At 41.7% G+C, this 25,638-nt stretch overlaps 1 long non-coding RNA gene across 4 annotated transcripts in view; it reads left to right on the forward strand.

Moving 5' to 3' along the window:
- The window catches only part of LOC120575155, a 133,325-nt gene that overhangs the window by 54,519 nt on the left and 53,168 nt on the right, over positions 1–25,638 (forward strand). For 2 of the 4 annotated variants that reach the window (XR_005641954.1, XR_005641953.1), the window contains exon 1: positions 21,038–21,649. The exons of the other annotated variants lie outside the window; for them this stretch is intronic. This is a non-coding gene — a long non-coding RNA (uncharacterized LOC120575155). Of the gene's footprint in view, positions 1–21,037; positions 21,650–25,638 lie in introns of those variants that run through there. 4 annotated transcript variants of the gene reach the window in all.

A 25,638-nucleotide genomic window follows, 5' to 3' on the forward strand; every position in this document is an offset into this window, starting at 1 on the left:
GTACGAGTCCAGTAGGGAATATAGGAAGCAGCGATGAAATCACACAAACCAAAACCGACAAGCTCTTCATGGCATCCACACATCCCTGAGAGAGAATTTTTTTTCTTAATGATCAATTTTAAGAGTTGATTTTCCCTCTTTTTTTAAAAACTTTGCTCCAAGTGTTTTTTTTCTCCACTGTCCATTGCCCTCCACCTCCCTACATCTGCTTGGGACATCCCGAAGTGTGTGCATATGTGTATTTCGGTACTTTGTATAACAGGAGTGCAGAGTTTTCCAATAGAGCTTGATTGTGAAGGGTCAGCGTTGCATGATGAAGAACAATGGGATTTCTGTAGTAGTTTTGGATCAGATTGATGCTTTTATATCATGGGAATCGATGTGTGCTTTGGATTGCAACATGGGTTGGCTTGGTCATGATACAGATAAAATTAAGGGGGAACTTGGCTATAGGAAATAAGTCAAATTTTTTTGAAATGGGATTTGGCAGAAAGACACTTTTCCAGGTATTGATGGAGGATCAATAGCACAAGTCTCATTACTTCCCTGGAGGCTTTATCCTTTTTCTGTGCCAACAATAGAAATAATGAAAAACACTCCATTACAAAGTGCTGTTTTCCAGTAGTACAACTAATTTTCGTTTCAAATTATATGTGTTCATTACCTTGTATTTGATTAGTTTTACTCCCCCACTGGCCGCATTGTAATGGTGCGTATCTGATGTTAGATTGAAATAATGCCTGCACTGAATCATTGAGGGCTGTTTGTGAGGGCTTTGTTGATGTCTCCATCTCCTCTTCTCTGTCAAAAACTCATTGAGAAGAGGGAGAGAGAGGGAGAGATATATGTCTCATTGAGCACAACTCTTCCCACGGAACTCCGACTGAATTCCCGCTGCGTCTCAGGCCAAACCAATGGTCCCTTTGTGCCAGTCTATCAGAGTTCCTCTCTCCCCTAGACACTACTCTCTCTGTGCCCTGCAACCCAGGACCAACTATCGCCTCTCTTTCTTGCTTTGGGACCCCATGACCACTTCAGCCAAATTTCAACAGGGTTCACTGCCCACCTCTGTCTACAGTATGGCTAATCTCATGGGAAGATATGTGGAGGTAGGTACAGTTACTGTGAGAGCTACTGTAACTGATATCAAACACATTCAAAGGGTCGTAATGTCACTGATCAGTTCAGTCATCAATTAAAATAAGTACTGTATTATGTTCCTTCTATACATGTGAATGCAGTATGTCTTTCGCAAAGAAAAGCTGACCAACTGGCTCCAATCTCTCAAAGGTCTTCACAGATCAGTGACGTTGTGTTAAGTCATACTAGTCTCCAAAAATAACATGCGTTACAGGACTTAATAATGAAATGAGCTTGTGTCCCAATTTCTGTGTTCATGAGGGCCCCCGACCCCCTAAAGCACATCCCCTTCATGACAATTCTTGTAAGTGGTATTCCTACACGCTCTATTTATTTTTGTCAAAAATTCTTGAACTCTGCTGCTAAACGTAAAGTGAGCCACAACAAAAAGTCCCAGTGCAGGTTTCCCTCTACAAATAACTTTGCCAAAATTGCCCAGAACCATGCTTCTTTTAGTCAGTTGGTCGCAAAGTATGGTGTGGCTCATTAATGCCAGAATCAACAGGATTCAAGACATCTCCACTCATAGATGTCTAGCGTTAGCCACACTCCCTCTAAAGGTTCCCAGTATCTTTCCTAAAATAGTCAAAGTAATTGTCTCAATAACATGTTGCCCTTTTAATTTCCCTCCACCAATCTACTTTTATTGAAGTTCATGTACAGTATATCACTACTTAGCTTCTCACTATTACTGTTAACTTTTGTCTTAAATATGCTGTTCAACGCTGATTCAAAGCAGTTCTGTGAAAGAATAATATTTACTCTCTGTAATCCCCCTCTCCACCTCTACACATTCCCCCGCCTACAGAACTGCAGGAGTGTGCCAACAATAGCACCCCTCCCCTCTTCCCTCTCTCTCTGCCGCCCACTCTGCTCTCTCCCCTGGTCAGGTCGGCAGAATGGGGGGCAGGTGTATAGGTAAAATGCCATGGAAAGGGTATAGGAAGAATGTATAGGAATTGGTTCAAAGGGTGTAAAGAAGTTTTAAGTATGTATTCACCTGGCTGGAAACATCTTTGTAGACAGACGTACTGTCGTCTTCTGTAGATAACAAATAGTTAGATTTATCCAAGCACTGATTCGGATATATTACAGCTGTGCAGAGTATGTATTGTATAGTCTGCCAGATAAAACCATGCTGAAAGGTACCATTGGGTTTTACGGTTTGCTTAGCTAAATTAATTTCCTCCAGGTGCACCAATGGAAATACTGAAGAGAGTCAGTGAGTGATGTACCATAGATTTCTTTTTCAGTTTTGTTAACCACACTCCTAATGTGGTGATGGCAGTAATAGATTAAGTTCTCTCTGTAAAGTGTTTTGACATATTGCAAATACAGTAACCCGCTTACCAAACATTGGGCGAACATTGTTCACCTACTGCATATTATTAACAAATTATTTAAACAGTCCGCAGTTGTATTTTATGTCATTTCTACAACGTATAGTTATAGTATATAGTATTATTATAGTATAAGCGGCTATAATCAATATTTAAAAAATAAAAATGTATCAAATGTCTATGTGAAAACAATGTGAAAATGTGAAAGGTAGTGAAGAACCTATAGAGGATTATCACCTTAATATACAGCTTTCCTCGGCTTTACGGAGCTTTATAGGGAGTTTTAGCTCATTGTTTAACTGTCCGACCAGCAATTTTTAGTGAACTCTCACAGCTCTAAAAACCCACTGTACACCTGCTCAGCACCAAACAGCAGACAGACACAGTAAGAGAGTAGCTGGTGAACTGCTTTATCGCCAATTTTAAAATCAACGAGACCATAATTCAAAAAATTAACATCATTCTGTGTTGCAGAAGACTTAAAACTAGCAATTGAGACCATAAACTCATTATGAAAATATTTACTGAGGTAATAAATCAACCGCACGTGTCGCCCCCTGCAGCAATTCAGATAGAATGAAAGTTTAAGGCACTTCCGCATTTGTAGCACTTCGCCGAACCAGATGCTTTGTCCATTAATATTATACAGTCTATGGTAGAGACCAAAAACAGAGCTAAAAGAGAGTAAATATTGGACTTAAATTCATCAGGTGGCCAGAAACTTGACCCCATATGAATTATTTATTATCATTATGAATTTATTAATTTTGTTCTGTATCGGCTGAATGTGTAAATAAGCTTCTGTTTGCTAACCATTTCGGCATATTAACTTAAAGGACGATCATATGTCAATTTATGTTGTTTCCGCTGCTCCCAAATGGCCAAAAAAAACAACAACCATTGGTTGGAGATTCAGGTGTATTATGCTAGTAGCGGGTGATGTAGCTATGAGTGGCTAGTCACAAGCAAAAATGAGGAGTGAGTGACAGGTATGGCTCACTTCTTTATAACTCCAGTAGTTTTTCATCTTCAAACTTGTAGTCTTCAGCCCCAACTAATGTTGCCTCAAATGACATCACTTATACAACTTTTTTTCACATATGCTGTAGTCCTCCCTAAGACCTGTAAATAGGGGTGGTGATGGCGCAGTGGGTATGATACATGCCTTTGGTGTGGGAGATCTGGGTTAAATTCCCACTGCAATACATCCACCAATGTGTCCCTGAGCAAGACCCTTAACCAATAGTTGCTCCAGAGGCGTGCAACCTCTGATATACGTATATAGCAATTGTCGCTTTGGATAAAAGCGTCAGCTAAATGACATGTAATGTAATGTAAATCAACAGTTTCACTTAAGGTTAGGTGACTAAAACACTTGCTATTAAAGTTGGAAAAAAGATCTGCGTCATGATTAAATATTTAAGTAAGCCAACAATGATTGCTGTTAAGTCCGCCACATTTATTGCCACCTCAAAACTGCAGTTCATCACTCCCTGCATTGTCGCTGAGCGTTGGCAGTGGAAGTAAATTGTGTCCTTATATGAATGCTATTCCCAGAAAGTGTGAGCTGAATACAGCCCTTAGTTACTTCAACACTCCTTGTCTTGTGAAGTAATTTTCTCTGCTCAGAGGGATATTCTCCGGATGAAAATGGTTTAATAGAATAACTTTCCCTTCATTCTTGTGGTCAGAAATGCCTGGCACTATATGAAATGGAACATGCATTATGATGTAGGAATCCAGCTTGTCTCCACAATGAAGTAAACAGCTTGGAAAAGCAGACACACATGCTTTCGTCCTCTTCTTCAATTTGAGGAATCTTTGCTTCCATCAGGATCATTTTTCATCTGTGATACAAAGACTGAAGTTTGTTAGGGACTCCAAAACGAGTGAGGTCATCAGCTGTGTGGTCAGGGAATGAAAGAGGAGATGAGGAGAGTGAGTTCACCATGACCTAGGTCTGCCCTGGAGCCAGGGACTTTGGTTTGGGGTTTGGGCTGGGAGACAGGGAGAGAGGTCAGCCCTTGTGGCACCGCACTCTCCTCCACTCTTGGCTCAGTCATGCTATCCGCGGTCCAGGTTACTTACCTTTAGGAGCAACTCTTGCTCATGCTTTTCTTTTTTTCTCTTTGCTTGATTTCTCCCTCCCCATTCTCCCGCTGAAGAAACATTGCTCCACACGATAAAACACTTTCCAATGATCATAGCTAAAACAAAGTTTGACGTTCCAAGAAATTGCTGCCCTTGGTAGTGTATACAAGGAACTCTGAGTACGATACGTCACATTTGGTGAGGGAGAACAATGTGCTAGATGAGGATTCACAGAACTGTCTGTTTAGGTGTCATTGCAAGACAGGGGATTGGTGTAATGTCTAGACCATAACAAAACCTGTGTAATTAACCATCTCTCACCCTCCCCAGGATTTGGCAGAGGTGTTGAGCATATAGAGCACAATCACAGGTGGAGGAGAAGGGTGAGGTTTTGTGAGTTAAGTGGCTGTCAGAGCTATTATGTGGACATTATCTGGATAAGTGTGATGAAATTGAAGGAAGAATGCATCCAGTCATTGTGTTCACTATTTTTACAACTATTATGAATGTTTATGAGGATTAAATTAATCTGTGTTTGGGCGCTTTTTGATGACACTGTCACATACCTACTCCCACTTCAACACAGCAGCTCCTCACCTTTGTTTTCTCCCCTCCCTCCCATGCTCTCTATCTCCCACTCTATCCCTCTCTCTTGCTCTGTGCTGCTGTAAAGCCTTTCCGTGACTAGCTGTCATTAATCTTCCCTCTCTAGGGGCAGGATCTTGACTGCGTGCCAGCAAGCGCTCATACAAAGCCAAGACAGCCATCCAAAAACAGAGCTGCTTTTCTTGTTTCCAGAGAACCACGTAGCTAACGTGTGGAGCAGCCCTCGGGGCAACGCTGCTCCACACAACAATAGAATGACTCTGGATGCAGCTTCGCAGATCACACCTCGGCTAATATCCATACATTTAGATGCACACGCACAGATTTCCGAATCCTTTAAAATTTATATTTTGGGTTCTGTATTTTAGCATACTGATACAATCATCAGTGTCTTGTTCCATTTCACTCATGAGTAGCTGCAGCCTTAACAGCACCTGCAGTAGCTTCTGGGAGGGAAAAAAGTGATTATAGTTACTACAAGTACATGAGTCAGTCAACCGCTGTTGACATTTGAGGGTGATATTATCAAACCATACACACCTATGTATGTGGCATAATACTACTGTTTACAAGAAGGAACACCTACAGCAAAAATACATGAAATTCTTTCTCAGGACATAACGTTCCACAATAATGTTTAAGCAATAGCTGTAGACATTTTTTTTGTGGCTTATAGAAAAAGTTTTAGTTGTGTTATATATTTGATATGTTTGTTGTTCACATTTATATTCAAGATCAATGTTATTCTGCATTTGTCAGTCACCTGGATGACCCTTTGACCCAGAAAAAATTTAGTTTCACCTGACTGTCGTGCTGTCCCAGCAATCAGCTCTGACTGGTGTTCAGTAGGTGAACCAATTCTCCATGTCATTCTCAGTGTGTTGGCAGCAGACTCTGGACTTTGTGTTGCAGGCAGAAATCACACATTACAGCGCTGGGGAGAAGAATGGCTAGTCATTTCAACAGTTGCCCCTAATAAAAAAGCATATCCTTTGCCATCATAAAGAGCTACTGGGAGGTTAACAGTCTATTGTTGGTGCAATAAATGTCAGTCAATGGAAAGAGATGAGAAAGAGAGAGCCTTTTTCTAAACCGAGTCCCCCTGGTTTCTCCTTTCCTGTGAGAAGAGATACTGTCATCTGCTCGACAAAAAAGAAAGGGCCACCAGCAGTGATTGCAAAATGTCCTTTTAGCAACAAGTGTCCCATTCAGCCCCCATCAACCACTCCAAAACACACAAATACTTTGCCCCTTTAGAACACCTCATCCCATCTACAAACCACCACCACATACTACTTAACTTACCCACTTCCCTTTGCCCGCAGATCCTTTATAGCTCCTTTACATCAATCTAGCCGGACCACCATGCTTTTCTCAAGAGTTCCCCACCTCCTCAGTGATCCAACCACAGGAACTATGCACGGTTTACACCTCTGACTAAATAAACAAAGTGATTATGAAGCTGATATGGTTCTGAGAAGCTTTCCACTCTTTATGTGTTTGCTTTTGCTCAAACCCACATTGTCTTGCTATACGGGTGCACAGTAACATGCTGTGGGTGTATTGCAGATGATGGGATATATGTTGCAAAGTCACTTGTAAAGCTTACAGATGTGTTTAAGCTGTACATGTATCTTAAATAATTCATGGATAAAATACTGGCTGAAAGGGCAACACCTTTGGCACTGCTGTAGGCTTGAGGCAATACTTCTCTTAAGGTGTGTTACTTTCCATAGCTTTGACAGCCATCTGAGAGACTTTAAAGTGAACGGTTTAGAGCTGTGTGTATACACAGATCCACGTCAGTGCTAGGGTTGATTTAGACAACTGCTGTTTGTCTTAAGAGTCAGACATGTCAACCACTGTTCTGTTATTGTTTTTACAATCAATCATCAATTATGAATAGCATCACTTGTGCCCGTCAGCTGAAATCTGTATGATCTGTATTTGAAAGAACTTTCATTGTGTCTGTTGAGGAGCTGAATACTCATGATTTAGAGTTAATGGTGACATAAATGTCAAGACACTTACAGGTATTTTAAACAAAGCTCACTCTATTTGCCTAGGGACAGGATGGATTTACATTCACTTGTGGATTCAAATGGGATTGTAATGACCCTTTCCTAATGTGTGCATTGATTTGCATACAATAAGTGTGGTATATCACAGTAATTGCTCTGACTTCTAAATACAAAGACGAGATAAGCCCCATGCAATTACAAAAGTTTTTTTAAGCAAAGAACTCGCTAATAAAACCCCCTCTTTTCTCCGCACTTCATGTCCTCAGCCATAAGGCAACAGTCAGTCAGTCATATTTCATTGTATTTGTCTGGAGGGGGAAACACATTAACCTGCCTCGGCTGTCACGCAAGCTCCTAGTTGAGTGAGTCAGCGAAGTTGGACCTCAGCATGCCATTCTCACACATCAAAGGGAGGCTAAAGTGACTTCATACGTGGAGCCTCCATGGCATTCACATATTAAACACCATTTCCTGACTATTTCTTTTAAACTGCTCCCTGGTACAAACAACATTTTGTGAAGTGTGACCTGACTCTGTTGCGAGGTACCTAAAAGGGCAATAATGACTGAGAGTGTCAGAGTTAAGGCTAATTATGCTGGATGTGCCAGTCAGAGAATGTCTTTATTGTTCCTTTTGAAGTGGTTGTTGTACGTGTTACCTGTGGGCGTTCCTTCACAGCAGGAAGACAGAGAGGGCAATCCTGCATTCATATGGCGCACAGCCGTGCAGTAATAACTGCCGTTAGCATTTGAGGCATACAACAAGTGATGAATGACAGTACAAAATGTCTTGCATACAAACAAACTGCAAACTAAATACCAACACTTGGGTGTGAAACAGCTTTCGGATTTGCGATAGTGGTAAATCAGCTCAGATGTGAGCCTAAATAATGGCTGCTGTGATTGAACGCTGTGTCTTAGTGACAATATATTAGTACCTTTTTTTTTATTGATGATCATGACGCACTTGTTGCTCCAGAAATGTCACTGAGTTCTTGGATTTTACGGCTCAGCTGTGAGAACTACTATAAAGATATTCAATGAGCAATACATATAGAGGAGGTTTATTGTAATCACTGGTATTGAATGCATTCAAAGATTTTTTTGTTTTAAGTAAAGTAAATTAATATTACACTGCTCCACTGGCAGCGTTCTGACCTCTCTGAAGAATTGAGTGGCATGTGTGTAGGTCCACGATCTTTCACCAATATGCAAATAGACGGAATACATTAAACATAAAAGACAGCTATCATTTTTATGCTTTTGTTGCTGATGAACCTCTTGTATTCATTTCAAAGCTGCTTTGTCAGTGCTGTTCTTTTCTCTGCTGGAGTGTGCCAGCAAGCCACCATTGTATTCCAGCTCAACCCTGTCATTAGCTGGCTGTGGTGTGGGGTGTACTGTTTACAAACAGCTGCCTGGCATGACCAGAGAGAAAGTGACACACACGCTGTGTACTACAACACACACGCTAGGCTACAACAACACATCCCAAACTTGTCTGTCTCTGCCTGCGTGATTGGATGACATTTTTCTGCTGATAACACTTTACAGTTGAAGTGTTGAAACAACACTATTGTGTAAGATTATTGAAGCAAACCTGCAATGTCTGCTTCTAAAAAAAACGCAACGGTTACCATGTAAACATGTTACTAATAACATATGAGGTATGGTGATTTGCATGGCTCTTTGGTAAAGCATCAAGACATAACCCAACATTATGTGACATTGTGTCAGCCTTCCAACTTCCAAAAAGCATTATCTGCATTGCTGTATTTTATGGATACATTCTGAAATGTTTGTTAACAACTTAATGCGGGTAATAAAAAGGAACAATGGTTCCTTTAGCAGCCATGTGGTTCACATTTGCAGAGAGAATGTATTTCATCGTTACATTGCCACATTGTTGGTTTGTGTCCAAGCACACCTTAAGCTGTGAGGAAGGACAATGCAGCTCTTTCACAGCCTTGACCCAACTGTCACACCTTACATCCAGGACACCCATTGGCTTCAAATGGACAAAAGCAATTGTTTCCAATGAGAGCAGAGATTAACTGCACGAAATGATAGACACATACAGGACACAGCAAGATTGAGTTGAAAGCTTACAAAAATATGGCAAAATCAAAATTACAGAACGTGGGGGATTATAAAAAATGAGTGAAACAGAGTTACTGTATTTGGATCAGTGTTTGTGCCTGCATCAAGGGGTCCAATGACAAACAGTGGAGACTGTAAGAAGTATCCCTGTATACTCCACTCCAATTACTTCATATTCCCAATCAAACAGCCCCTTTGTCTCAGCGTTTCATCCGCGCACAGTGCGCTGCAATGACGAGACGCAGACAGATTATCTTGTTTGAATGGCTTTTCCAGAGCAGCAGAAGGCGAGCACAACAATAGGTAACTTGTTGTAGGCACAACAAATCTAATATTCATTTAACATAGCCTTACCCATGGGGGCTGCCCATGCTGGTACAGTAACTGTTTGTATTTGCATAATACACTCCACCTCAGCAGGCCTGCTAATTGGGCTGGTTGGAGAGAGCCAAAAGCCCCTGATGAAAGAGAACAGCGGCCACAATTATCATAGGAGACGCAACAATATAGGGATTGAAATAATTACTTTTATGCCTGCATGGGACTTTTCTCCTCTCCGACAGTCTGACTTTTTCAAATAAAGAGAACAAGAAGGACTCAACTGAACTCCAAGCTTAGAAAGTAATCTTCTTAATGAATTCTATACAAAGCAATATGGGGTGTTACTGTTAAAGGTCCAATATGTAATATTTGTACTGTAATAAATCCAAAAATGACACCAATGCCTCATCAGATATTAAGGAAACATGTTAAGCTGAAATACTATCTTTTCTGACAACAATGCTAATGTCAGTATTTTTTCTTTTTGAAATTTACATTCCGTGACGGAATTTCTGTTTATGTTTTGATCTGTGTGTTGTTATCAACGGCCCAGTTTGACAGCCAGGCCGGGTTGCCAGATATACCTGTAAAAACGTAAACCCAGCACGCTACAGCTGTAACGGTAGTACAGCCATGAAAGCAGCACACAAACGAACAGGATCAATGGAGATAGATTCTACCCGACCTAAAAAAACAGTTGCGTGACCAGAGACATAACAACCCCCTGGTAAATATTGGAGATGTATTTGAAAGATGGAGACAGCTTAGATCCCAAAAGGACGCAGAATTGGCTTATTTCCTCCTGAACTGGTAAGCATTAGCTTCAGGCTAATTTATCACAGCCACTAGGGACGAGCATTTTATGTCATTTCAACATTTGTGTACTCACATTGAATTATATAGCTAGAGTACCCGAGTTGGTTACTCGCAAAAACAATTGAGTAAATAGCTAGTAAAGTGATCCCGACTGGTCCTGGCTAACGCCGCCATGCTAACCCTGCTAACGTTACCGGGAGGACCAGGCAAGCGGGCCATGGCTGTTTACAACGTGTAGTTCCAACCCGGTCTCACGGCAGTTCGTGTAAATATCAACGTTATTCTTAATCTATTGATACGTGTTCACGGAGACGTTTTTCTCGTTTTTTACGTGTAAATGTCACGTTATTTTCTCGGGGAAAGGCGCCCGAATGTCACGTTATTTTCGGGGAAAAAAGGAAAAAAGGCCGGCAAAAGAAGAAGCTCCATAAGCCGGGAGCCGCGAGGCGGCCGTGCGGGGACGTGCTAGATGAGGCGGCGAGGGAGGCCGAATGCGCTTGTCCGCGCCGTAAAACCGACAAAAACGTCTCTGTGAACACGTATCAATAGATTAAAATAACGTCACATTTACCACGAACTGCCATGAGACCCGGCTGTTCAGTTGGCATGGTGGTGGTATTTGTAGCGGTTCCTATTGTAATTCTAAGCCGAGGAAGTGTGCCTGACTGGCGTGTGGAGAGGACGGTGAGTGCGTTGTTGTGTTTTTAGCGGTTCATACTGTAATTTTAAGCCGAAAAAGTGTGTCTGTCAGTTGCTTACAGAGCTCCGCGTGAGCACGGGCTTTTATGACTGTCAATATAGCCAGCATCTAACGTTAGCTACTCCGCTGTGCGGTGGAGTAATGTCTGGCTATGTGAGACTAGCATCTAACGTTAGCTACTCTGCTGTGCTGTGGAGTAATGTCTGGCTATGTGAGAAAAGCGTCTAGCAACATTGTTGTGAATGCTGCGGTCTCAGCCTGGCAACCTCCATGAACTTCGAGTCTGGGCAGGAGGGGGCGGGGGAAACGACTCTCCAGTATTTTGAATTGGTAGTGCAGTAACTATTTTAACCGCTAGCTGCCAGTATTACATACAATATTACATATTGCACCTTTAAGTGTACTGTAAGTCTGTGCTACCAACATTGCCATCTTGAGTTCAGCTTGCTTCACGTTTTCTGCATTTGTCTGTTCTTTCATGATGAAGGATGAAATCGCCCGTGTGCCCTTATGTGCTTCTGCGCGATGGTGCTGCTATGCAGGGTAATGTAATTTTCCCCGCCGTTCGCTACATTAAAATCAATGCAACACACCTTACAAAAAGCGTGGAGGTTGTCGATATGACTAGGTAAGATGCATGTAAATTGTTGCGCCCAACACTGTTGAAATTTACAGCTATATTTTGATTTCTTTGCGGGTACCCTGCCTTCACCTGCCATTTTTATTGGCTCGCTTTCAGGTCTGAACTTTCCGCGAAGCTAGTGCAGAGATCAACTGCGCAACTGGGTTATAGGTTGCCAGGTTGAGGTGACAAACGGGTTGAAAATTGTATACGGTGTGTGGACTGTGTGAATACGATGCGCTTTATACAAGATCTGGCAACTGGTCAACATTAGACAAACATATTGGTCCGATTATTTATAAAAGAGTTTGGGCCATGCAAATTACAGGAGTTTCCCGAGAGAAATAACAAACCGGGAGGGGTCTGGGAGATAGGGCTAAAAAATGGGAGCAACCCGGTAAAAATGGGAGTGTTGGCAGCTATGGTGTGTGCGTGTGTGTGTGTGTGTGTGTGTTTGTTTGTGTGTGTGTGTGTGTGTGTGTGTGTGTGTTTTTGATATTGCTAACAAGCTAAAAAGATCCTTCTCTGCCCATACATTCATTAGAGGCTGATTGAAGTCATATGTGCTGCTGGTAACAGGCAGAGAGGGTTATGTTTTTCTCTGCTTGGACATGATGATCGCCCAGATGTGTCAGAACCAGTCAGACCTTCCCTCAGTCTCACAGTTAGTGCCGGAGTACAGCTTGAGGGATGTGCGTGACTAAGATTGGCATTGGTAAAAGAGCTGTAGTTCTCAGACCAGATTTGGGCTTGTTTTATTACCTTTCCTCAGTGTTCAACATCTGTTAGATCACAATCATTCACACGCACCAAAAAATATGTTTAATGTTATTCACACATATTGTCTTTGTGGAAGCTGTAACCAAAACCATGTAGAAACAACACATGCATCTGAAGGTATCAGAAGTGATTGAAGCATGCTCTTATTGTTGTATGATATGTATCAATAAAAAAGCTGAATAAAGCCAACATATCCCTGTGGCCATAAATTAGGATTCATACTTATACAAAGACTGTTGGTTTATTGGAGCAGATGAGGATAGATGTAATCAGAAGCTTAGAAAAAGTGTGAAGTACACTTTAAAGGGGAACTATGCAGTTTTTTTTAGCGTAATTTACCTTTACTGAACAGCTTTGGAGTCATTTGAATGGTTATATGACCTTTTTCGGGTTGAATGGTGGTCGTCTCGCTCCCCCCTTGCGCCTGTGAGCGAAAAAAACACCCTTGCAACTTTGGCCCGGCGGGCCGCCAGCCTCAGCATCAGGAAGTATCACGTGATATCAGGTCTCGCGATGTAACAAATTGCTTTACGCCACTGCACACATACAGCAACCGGCTAGCTATAAGAACAAGGTAGCGATGGAGTTTTTCACACTATCGTCTTGGCTGAGCCGGCAAGAAAGAAGCTAGGAAAGCATTGTCGGAGGAACAGAGAAAGAGGAAACTGCAGACTGACCGAGCGAGGAGTCAGACACGAGTAAATATCAGACCTGCGTTTTCAGAATGGCGAGAACTGAGACAAACAGAAGACTGCAAATCCGATGCTGACCTGGCGTTCTTGCTGTTGCACTTGTAAGTATCTCTGGGATAAACTCTGTTTAATCGTTGTATTTCTTGTTATTGTGACCTCAGGATGTTTGCTATTGTCTGTAAAGGTTTTTATTATGATCACTGTCTGTTACGGGCTTACTAGCTAGCTTACTATTTGTCTACCTCAGTGGACATGGCTCCGTGCTTTGAAAACAAATGCACATGACCAGAGGGAGAAGATGTGGGGGGGGGGGGGATTCGCCAACGAGTTTATACAACAGTGTTGCCAAATATCTATTCCGAAGCTGTAGGGGGAGCGCTCTAGAGAAACCTGCATGCAGAAAGGGAGAAAACAGCGAAGAAATTGCCAAAACTGCATAGCGCCCATTTAAGTTGGAATTCTTGGGTCACCAAGAACAAAAATTAACTACATTGTTAACGTTTATGGAGTGTTTCTGAGAGATTATATCCATTTGCATCTTTAAGAGATGCATCCCTGCTGCTTTATTTACTCAAATTTCTTTCTTTTCCTTTCTGCATCCTTAGAGGAGCACAATCTCCTAAGGCAGCATTACAAATCTAAGAAATGTCCCACTGTATATACTGTATGTTGTGAACAGATTGACTATATCTATAATGTTTTATAAAGGCTCCATTTTCATTATGGGTGTTTGGAGTAAGTGTAGGCAGAGGAAATAAAATATATGACTTAACAAAACAAAAACAAAAAAGCCCAAAATGTGTGTGTGTGTATGCATGTATGTATGTATGTATGTGTGTGTATATATATATATATATATATATATATATATATATATATATATATATATATATATATATATATATATATATATATATACAGTACAGTACAGGCCAAAAGTTTGGACACACCTTCTCATTCAATGCGTTTCCTTTTTATTTTCATGACTATTTACATTGTAGATTCTCACTGAAGGCCTCAAAACTATGAATGAACACATATGGAATAATGTACTTAACCAAAAAGTGTGAAATAACTGAAAACATGTCATGTTTATTTTAGATTCTTCAAAGTAGCCACCCTTTGCTTTTTTATTAATAAGGGAAAAAATTCCACTAATTAACCCTGACAAAGCACACCTGTGAAGTGAAAACCATTTCAGGTGACTACCTCATGAAGCTCATTGAGAGAACACCAAGGGTTTGCAGCGCTATCAAAAAAAGCAAAGGGTGGCTACTTTGAAGAATCTAAAATATAAGACATGTTTTCAGTTATTTCCCCCTTTTTGTTAAGTAGATAATTTCATATGTGTTCATTCTCAGTTTTGATGCCTTCAGTCCAAACTGGCCTGTTCTCTCTCTCTCTCTCTCTCTCTCTCTCTCTCTCTATATATATATATATATATATATATATATATATATATATATATATATATATATATATATATATATATATATATATATATATATATACATACATACATACATACATACATACATACATACATACCATGGTCTATCTGTATACTTGTCAGTCCTTTCAGTTCTTCAGGAGCTCTGATGTTGACAGGTCAGTTCTGGGGTCAGTGATGCTGGAGGTCTGGTTTAAATCACATTATTTTGGTCCTGGTAAGGTTGAGGTTTCAGTCACTTTGGTTTTGTACATCATGACAAAATAATGTCATTTATTTTCACAATTACACAAATATCCAGGCTTTTGCAGTACAAACTAGGTGCAACACACACTCAGACAGGAAAAAGCATGAGTGGAAGGGGGTAGTAAAGCCTGATAGTGGACAAGTGTTTCCAGTCAATCAAAAAGTATATCTGTCACTCAAAAAAATGTAGTAACCTCTAAAGGAAACAGGTGCTGAGTCAGTGAGAAGAGGAATGTCATAAGAATGGGGAGGGAAGGATAGCGTGTCTGTGTGTGTGTGTGTGTGTGTATATGCTTGAGAGAGAGAGGTGTGTGGTGAGTGTGAGTAACGCTGAGTGGAAGCCAGAGAGCCGAGGAGAGAACAAGGGGAGGAGACTCTCTGGGGATTGCGTGCGGACATCAATGTTTACCTGTAACAAAAAGAAAGGGGAAGGTGTAGAAGGAAAAAAAAGGCCGTGGTTTACAGGGGTGGGCGGGGACCCAAAGCCTTAAGCATGAGCTTCGCACGCAACTTAACAATACTACCTTTTATGAAGACTGTATTGCGTTAGTCAGTGAGCACACACACAGACACTTATTCACGTATGATACCACGGGTGTTAAACACACACACACACGCACACTAAACGTTGGCACTCACACTGCAGCTATCCGTGTGAAACCCCATTAAAGAGCTTTAGAAAGCTTTTGTGACTTCCAGATAATTGGATCAAAGGGCTCGGACTCTTTTGTGGCCACACATTGTACACCAAACAGGACCAAATAACCGACCCCATCTGTATAACAGCTGGAGTTTCTGTTTGACAGAAGGGGGTACTTGTGTCAAGCTCGACCCAGAACCAAAACTTCTGAAAGCAGATGTTCAGCATTCCCTCTCATCCCCAACCCTCTCTGCGGTTGTGCTGTTCATTTTACATCATAATTGGTCAACAAATCAAGACAAAATGTGAGTCAGCCTTTGTTGTGGAAAGCACAGAGAGAGACCCAGTGATTTACAGACAGGCGGCCCCTCACTTGCTTTCTTTCGAGGTCTCTGTCTGACTGTCTGTCTCCTGCTGTCTCTACATCTACAGTATCTTGGCTCTCCATCTCAAGGTTGCCTTATCTGTACTGAGAACAAAAAGCCTGGAAAAACCTGGGCTGGTGTAAGACTGATAATAGATTACTTAACAAGAGTCACAACATGGGTTTATATTGAAAGCTCTCAATTATTATAGACCTTTACAGTAACACATCTTAGTTATCTCTGTGTAAGTGTGTATAGCTGTAGAGTAATATTATTCATCATGATAAGACTATTTCTAACTGTTAGCATTTGTTATAACATCCATTTAATGAGGAAATATACGTTGCATTGAGGTTGCAACCAAATAATGACGTGCATGCAAAATGTTTCAAGACACTTACTTATGCATGTAACCACACACAACCTTTGTCCTTTTGCCAGTACTGTGTCTCCACTCCTTGATTGGAAGTCAAATGTCAGTCACAGCTCTGATTGGCAGCTTGCGTGTAAAAGGCAGAGTTTTGGGGGTTTAGCCTGGGGCGCCTGCAGTCAGCACAATATGTGTACTATAAATAATTTGACTCTGTATGTCGTGTGATTGTGTGAGCAGGGAAAGAGAGAGAGAGATACACACATAGCTCAGGGCTTCCTCCTGTGAGCGTCTGCAGTCAGAGCGCAGGTATAATAGGGAGCATTGTTCGGCTGGCAGGCCCCTGCGTGCCGGCTCCCCCTCCGTACCTGAGCACAGAGACAGGTGTATTTCTCCTAGTCACGCATAGCCCTGCCACACTCCCAGCTGCCTACACACAGCCTGCCACTGAAATCACACACACACACACACACACACACACACACACACACACACACACACACACACACACACACACACACACCTAGAAAAGCATCTACAGACAAAAGCTAGCCTAGCATATACCAACGTGCTGAGTGCAGATACTATTTATTTACTTTGATACCCTTATTTTAACCCTTAACATTCCCCTTTTCCTAATTCAAATTTTAACCGTAAACCCACCTTAATATGTTCCCTTTTGGTTACAAAGCCAAGATTGATGTGCCTTAAAAAACATGTATCTCTAAAATGTACATAGACAAAATGTGCATTCCAAGTGCACACTCTCTGGCTCACTTGTAATTTGACGCAGAAAATTAAGGTGTATTCTGTTGATAAGCAGTTATTTACATTTGATGTTAACAATGTGTGCTCTTTGACACAGCAACCCAATAAATGGAGGCACCTGCGGTTTGAAAAAGTCTCATGGTCACACTATGGTAAGGCTTCAGGAAGGGTGTGTTTGTCCAAAGAAATTCCCTCTTTGCCCAGTGTAAGAGTGTGTTAGGAAGGAAGGAGGAAGGAGTCATGCGCATGTCAGTGTCACTGCACACAGGCAATCCAGGCCAAAAGTTCATTTAATTTCTCCTTAAGTGGGAAAACATGTTTGAGTAAACATTAGAACCCCTGTTACAGTTTGACAGCTTAATGCAGGGCGAGAGGGAGAAGACCTAAAGAGAGCAAGGGGTAAAGGGAGCTGATGAGCTCTCAGAATAAAGAAAGTGATTTTTTTACCAAAATCTTTACATCACAATTGAATGTTAAGAATAACATAGTAGGTTGGGGAGGGAGGGAAGGGAGGGGGTGTCTTTGTTTACATGATTTCCTTTGAAAGAGCCTCCATCCACAGATCTGACTCCCTGAGGTGCTGGAATTATTCCAACCATATCAGTCTCATAGCACAAGAGGATTAGCTCTTTATCCTGGGTTATTCTATAGAAAAGAGGTACACGCCACATTATGTCTTATTATGTAGAGCAGGCACAAGCCATTTTTTTAGCATGAGTAATCTTCACCCACATCACTGTGAAACCTTGCTGTGACCACTGTTTTGCTTCACTTTGCCCGTTCCCACAGAGAGGTCAAAAACCTGACGGAAGTCAGCATATTGGCCAAACACGGAATTACATGAGCTGCCAACATGGAATCCAACCTCAGGTTTCCTGGCTGATATTTACCAAATTAATTCCCTGGCAGATGTAGAAATAATAACACCCATGAAAAGTGGGAGAGTGGGAAAATAAGGCGGGGAAACCAACAGTGGCAGGCTAGTGAGCCTGTGGTGGGGGCCATGCCAGTGAAAGGGCATGCTGTTATTGGGAAATACTTGTCATTTCTCATCTATCCATTGGTTTCGAGGACTCCACCGCCCCCACCACCTAACACAGCTCACATCGTACTATAAGATGGACTGAGTAGTTAAATAGCGATGGGTCGGCCTGCATTATTGTAACCTTCTCTGTCTTTTGGTCTCATAAGCTCTTGCTCTCTATCCTGTCATTGGAGCTTGGGCACTCAGAGCTACATAAGGAAACATTTGTTCCCAGTCTGGTTGAATAGAGCCTTGTGTTGGAGGTAGTCAAAGAGATACAGGGGGATAGGACATCCAAACAGTCCAACACAAGAGCTCTGGTGCTCTGAAGCCCCGCTCTGTCTGAGCCGGGCCAGTAATAAATGTACTCTAGTCTTAATCACTCTCAGAGCACACACTGGAGATATGACTGACTCCATTGTCCTCTCTATGTTTTGTATGTTGAAAGCACAAGTCGTAGAGGTCATTGCTTCCAGTAAATATTAGATTTGTTTCACCACCACCAGGTGATCGCTGTGCCACTTGTATGGGCAAGAGTCAATTTCCACATATGCATTTTTATATCCCTGCATCATACACGTTAGAGTTGTGCATCTCGAGGTGTACTCCGCTAAGAAAATTGTTAATGCTGCTTAAAAATATCTTAATCTTCTTCGTCAGTTTCCCCTGAATCTCTGATGCATTCCTCCTGTTCCTCCCATCTGTGCGAGCAGCGTTCAGAATGGTTTTGTGCTCTCTGGATATGATTATCCTTGTCACACCAATCTGGAAAACATTTGTGTGCACATTAGCACATACCTACGAACACACACTGGCGTGAGTAGAGACGTGGAAGAGGGAGGATGCACAAGGACACGTACAAACAGGCCTGCAGACACACATGCATTATGCAGGTACACACATTGATAAATAATGCATTTTCATTTCATTTGGCTCTGTTGTGAGGCAGATTGATTGCAGAGCAGGAGGAACTGCCAGCTCTATTGTTGTTACATTTATCACATCGTTTTAGATAAGAGATCATTACCTCTTAATTACCTCTCCAAGATAATTGCCTCTACTAATACTTTAATTCAGCCTTGATTAATGATTAATAAGCTAACGATGCAGAGTGGCTTTTGTGCAAGAAGAGAGGTCAACACGGTGAACCAGATAAAAATGTGTAACCTTCCTTTCTTTCTTTTTCCTCAAAAGGAAAAAAAAAAAAAACCTTCACACAGCAGCGGTGGCTTAGGAATGCGAGACAGGAATGCTGTTGAGTTACTATAAAGGGGGTTTGATCACTGAAAACAATGTCTTTGTGTTTCCATCCCCAGCTCTAGTCACGCAATGCTCTGTGCGCAAACCTCCAGCAACTTTTCAACCCCGGCACACAAGAAAGCCATCAAGTACCTGCAATTGACAGAATCGCGTGCAATTCAGGTACTCAAGGATTGTACTGGAGCACGGCCAAATGGGGAGCAAAGCAAAAGGTGGAGTGGAGCTTCACCTGCTTAGTGTGTGTTGCACACTGTGTCTTGTGATTGGAGATAAGTGTCAGTGGTGAGGGTAAAACCACTTTCACTCTATTTATTCTTTGTATTACACATACTATTTTTAATTGCAAAAATCCAACAGATCTAAATTCCTACAGACATGTAAATTATATGGATAATGAAATTTAGTTTGTTGTAAGTTTTTTTGGGGGAAATATGACAGATTTCCCAGATGAGGATCATTTGTTTAAGTCAAAGTTTACCCACGTTATCGACATATATATTATGTCCTATTTTGATCACTTTCAGCCATACTATAGCAAAGTGAATGCCATAATTCCCAAAGTCGAATACAGTATGTTCACAATGGTTTTATCATAGTTGAATTTAAAATCACATATATCATCCATATTCTTTTCTCAAACGATTTTATTTACAGGGAAGTCACATTTTCTCTTTACAGTCTAACACATGACAAACCCATAAATGATGGCAAATATCACATTGAGTTTTTTGCTCTTATGTCAATTTAATGAGTAACATTTTAATTTAACTTGATCTTCTTATATATAAAGTATACTGTACGTTCTGCTCTAGGTTTAGTCTTTGAAGGCAGTACTCCGTTCCCAGGAATCCAGTCCTTGTTTTCAGGTTTAAGGGTCGCTATGATCCCAGAAATACAAGCAAGCCTGGAGGTGGTTAAGACATGAAAGTGAGGTAAGAAAGACAAGAGATTCATTCATGGGACGGTGATTCAAGGTACCGACATCCTTGTATCTCTGCACAGCTACAGAAGATTATTACTCACTCACAGTGCTCACACAGGGCTCACACGCAAACCTGCGATCAAACTGACAGCTGATGAGTGATTGCAACCAAATTGTAACAGACTATATTTGTGGCATAACTTACTTGGCTGTTATATATATAAAATAATAATAATTATTATTATTTTTTATAATAATAATAATTATTATTATTATTTTTTATTTTTTTAAATCCTGATCAAAACTCAGATAATTAATAGGCTATTGCCAGTAGAACTTTTTTTATATTAACAGGGTTGATGTAAGTTAACAGGCAAACATGTTTTCCCCTCCAATGTAAGCAAAAATCAATTGGGGACTGCAGATGGAAACTAGCATTAGCTAACTCTGGTACAAAACATCTTTTTGTAAGATTAATGTATTTTGTACATTGTCCCTGACAAATAAACTAATTAAATAAATAAAATTATACAGTACTTTTCAATTATACATTACTGCCACTATATGTTAAGTTATAATGTTATTCCATACAATGTTCAGTGTTTTTATTTTCTATTTTGCTATTTCCATTGTTTTACTCTGGTATCATGCTCCTGTTCTCAAATATTTAGCAACAACGACAATAAACTCCACGTACCATCATGCCTTGCGCGCTTACGTTGGCTGAGGGCAGCATGTGCTGCGCTACTCTGCTCCAACTATGGCTCAGTGCGGCTCAGGCTCTTCACGGGAGCGCATCGTAACAGCTACAGAGACGCTTGTTGGAGTTCCAGCAGAGATCATCACTTTACTGGACCACAAGGAGGAAACAGCTTCTTCTATTACTTATTGGAAATAATCACACTGATCGATCTGCGTGATTTACCAAAGCAGCTATCACTTTACGCAAGGCTTCTTTGGACACATAAAGAGGATTAAATGCTGCCATTAGGCTACACTACTGACACACGTGGAGGAGTTATTATTATTATTATTGGTAAAACTTTATGATGGCAACAGCTGATGGATTCAACACTCCAGCTGTGTGTAGTCCTGTAGGATATGAGGAAATACTGTATTTTACACCGGATGAGTGGTGTCCATTTCTCCTGCTGCCAAAGTCCTTCTGCTGGACAAGTCGTTTGTCGGACAGACGAGTCTTTTGGGATACTATACGCGTGTGACCAGTGTCATAGTTGGCCAATACCATAATATGATTTTGGAAATCGATATTTGATTCTGGCACAAGGAAAGGAATATCCTGGAATATTTTTTAAAAGTGATGCTCAGCAGATGTCCAGCAGTTTGGATAATGACAGAACGCATCTCCTCAGCAGGTATGTGAGAAATAAGAATTATCTACGACTTCTGCCTTTCTGTCAGTGAAATGTCATGAGGTGACTCAATTTCTGTCGGAAACTCCTGTTGTCATTTCTTCTTTTTTGTGTTGTCAAAACGTGCCGCATATATTCAGTGCATTCTGGGGTGTTCCAAAGGGGATCTCAATTAGAGATAACGTAATGTCACTCGATATTATTTAACAAACAAAACAAAAACGTTCAACAACAATGGCTGTGTTGACCAAAGCTTCTGTCGTTATTTCCCTACACACCCATTTGGCCTACATCTTCACTACCAAAATACAATTAACAATCCAACTCCTCTCACGTCGGATTCCTTAGGACAACTCTGATCAAATTAGGGTCTGTGTGTCTGTAGAGGGGGGGCGTGTTTGATATAAATAGCCTTGTCAAACCCCTGAACTACTCCACATATTTATGTTCACCTGTTTAGTGTGAGAGCACTTCTCCGTTATTCTCTGGGTTCATTACGCGCGCATCTCTCAGCCTCAAAACTGACTCGAATTGATTTAGTTGTATTTCAGATCCACTACGTGAATCCCCTATTTTCAAATTGACACCTTTTATAACATGTTCTCACCCGGAAGTCGTCATACTGTACACCTGCAGTGCCAGGTGACCACAGACCATTCATAGAGCCACGACTTGTCATAAGTTGTGAAAGACCAGGCACAGCAAAGTAAATGAACAGTGTGGATATAGGGACCATAGAAAGCAAGTGCAGTCCACCCACATCTCCCACAGTGACTCTATTCAGGTGAGAGTAAATATGTCTCCAGAACTTTGCCCACACTGACAGCCTGCCATGTGAAGTGGCTGTCAGTAGTGCAAGCTGCTGCTATACGTGACCCAAGGCATGTCTACGGATGCTTCATCTGAGTAGAACCTGCAGGTGCATGTGACCACACTCAATGGTGAACCATATATCACTCAGGATCACATGAGAGATGTGTTTGTACCTGTTCTGCTTGTCCCATTTCCATCTTTAATGAGCATACAGTGATGATGGCATTGCATTCATAGTAGATGTGTGTTCATGCAAGTTATCTGATGAAGCTTCCACCTTCCTCTTTCTTCACCCTTCAGCTCTCACTCCTCAATACCGTCCACTTCCTTAGCAATGAAGGATCTATTGTTGGGACAGGGGACAGAGCCCCACTATATGTCTGTATACAGCGCAGAGCACAGACCGAGCACCCCTCCCCTCTAACTCAGCACCCCCCACACACCCCCTCCATTAAAAATCTTCTCCAAACAAGACCCCCTTTCTCCACTGAAGAGGGACCCTCTGTCTAATGCCAAGTGACTCTCATGGCCAGCATTGACGGTGGGACACTTGCTTCACAAAAGGAGCTGAAGTGTCAAATAAACTCGGTCAGAGCCCCCGACACACAAGAATTCCTTTATCTGGCACCCTGGGAGGCAGACAAAGACAGACTTTGTGTCAGTGAGCAGGGCTTGACTAAACACTGGGGCTTTTTTTTTTTTTACTCCTCACAACTTCTGCCTCTTCTTCCTCCTCCTTTTGTGGTTTGAACAGCGGAGCGGGAGCATGTCTGTTGACGTGACCTCGCTCGCCCAGCATCTGTCCTGCACACCGCCAACATCACCCTTGTGCTGTGTTAGCACCGTACAAACATAGATACACCCCTGCACGCCCACTCTCATAGACCCACTTCTCTCTCTTAGACTGTTAGACATCAAAGCAGCCAGAATATTTCAATAGATGTACTTTCTTTGGCGATACTTTTGTTTATGTCTTGGTCCGTAGCTGAGAATAGCAAAGCAGGAATTTGCTTTCTCACAGGGCTGAGTGTGCTGGCTGAGCTGTCATATGATATGCTTGTGGTGAACCGCAGTAGAGAGCCATATACACACCAGGGTCAGAGTCACTTAACAACCCTGTATTTACTCCACTCAACATTTCCGAGGAACTTCCTCATCACTTGCAATTCTTTAAGTTCAAATTCTGCTGTTAGCCATCTGTTTTATACTTAGATTAAAGCATAATGAGCTAATATCAGAGCTACTCACACCTTCAGTTTGGCAGTTTATCCACAAGTTGTTAGATGATCAGCACAATTTTCCATTACCTTAAAATATTACCTGGACGAATCAGTTAACACAAACACTTCAGACTAAACAGACACACTCCTTCCACACTAGTGGTGTTATGCAGTGATAGAACTCTATAGTCTGCTCCTTGAAGTTAAATACCTAGTATGTATGGAAGCAAGCCCAAAGTGCTGGAAAACGACCTGATAAAGCATTGAGACAATGCTGGAGCTGGCCAGCCCCATTGATGGACGTGCATCAGGCCCCCAGGCATGCTAATACAGGCCTGCCACAGAGCGATAGTCCCCAGCACAGTAGTTAAGGTAAACAGATCGAGTTGCTGTGGTTGAGCGTGTTAATGGTGTGTTTATGAGCTTAAGTTGACTGGTGATTTATCATGTCCAAACTCAAAGCTCACCTCAGATCCTTGGCCTTGATCAAGCTCAGTATCTTGTGTGTGTGTGTGTGTGTGTGTGTGTGTTGTGACATTGCACACAGGTGACAACACCGACTGAGCAGCGTGACCTCCTGGTGAACCGTGTCTCGATGTCATGACCGTTAACGACTGCTGAAGGGAAATGGAAAGCAATAGAAACATTTATTATGCATTACTTACAACCTGTTTTTATAGCAAAATGTGCCCTCAGCATTACCTCACCAGGTCTGCGGCGCACAAGGCTCAAATTGCAAGAAAATATTCTTCCATCATTAGTGTCAGATAACCTTTAATGAGTGCCATGAGAAATATCAGGCTGTACAAAAGCTGTTGTGTATCCTTTCATATAGCGCACCATTTACACTCAGTTTTGTGTGTGTGTGTGTGTGTGTGTGTGTGTGTTTAGAATGGGTTCTAAAGTTTGTCTGAACAGAAGAACTGTCATTTATTAGTAGTGCAGGAACAATGGGGAGCTTGTCTCCGGGGTGGTGGGGGCCAACAGGGGGCCGATGGAGCCAAGGGAGGGTGGCCTGAGATTGGGCAGCAGCCTCTGACCAAGAACAAGCCCATGTCTGATGGAGAGAACTGCTGACCCTTCCTGAGTAAAATGGCACCTTTGTTTCGAGGTGTATGTGTTTGTGCCTATGTGTTTATCTGTGTGTGTGTGTGTGTTTGTGTGTGAGTGTGAGAGAGAGAGGGAGGAGAGAGGTTTTGAAAAACCGGGAACACTGTGTAAGGTTTTTTTTTTTTTTTTTTTTTTTTTTCTGCGCTTTCCCTCCATTTGAGAATTGTGATATATTCTCAAGGAGCATGTGTAAGAAATGTTGGCAAATTAATAAGTTACCTGAAACAAAAGCTATATCATAACACGTCATTTTGTGAGTAGCCAATCCATCTCCTCAGAATTTGACATTTTACAGATGAAATGCAGTGTTGTGAATGCTAGCTTTGAGGAGACACACTTTATGACCTTGTACTTTCAAAATGCTAAACAGAGGTGTCTCCTACTCCCATCATAGAACAAGTGCCTTCAGTAAAAGACAAAGTAGTAGCATGTCTGTTGTGCTACACAAAGCTATAGACATGTACTGTACATCACATGGCTGTGATACTGTGACACCAGACCACCCCTTCATACTAATTAGCTATTTTGTGTTTTCCTCTGGCCTGTTGCCACAGTCTGTGTGGTGCTTTCTTCCTACTGGCCTACCAACAATTGTTTTCTCTTTCTAATGATGTTCATGGGAGGGAGAGATGCTTTGTTTAAACATGGGAAGAAATAGAACGGAGGAGAGAGGCGTAAATGCCGGTGGGTAATGGCAGCAGATTGCTGATTTCCTACAGGGAAACCACACCATGCACAGAGGGTGGCATGTATGTATGTGTGTGTGTGTGTGTGTGTGTGTGTGTGTGTGTGTGTGTGTGTAAAGGAGAGTGTTATCCTGCCTTGGGAGTTATCAGGAAGTGGGAGGCT

Source organism: Perca fluviatilis, chromosome 15, assembly GCF_010015445.1.
Source record: "Perca fluviatilis chromosome 15, GENO_Pfluv_1.0, whole genome shotgun sequence".
NCBI classification, from domain to species: domain Eukaryota; kingdom Metazoa; phylum Chordata; class Actinopteri; order Perciformes; family Percidae; genus Perca; species Perca fluviatilis.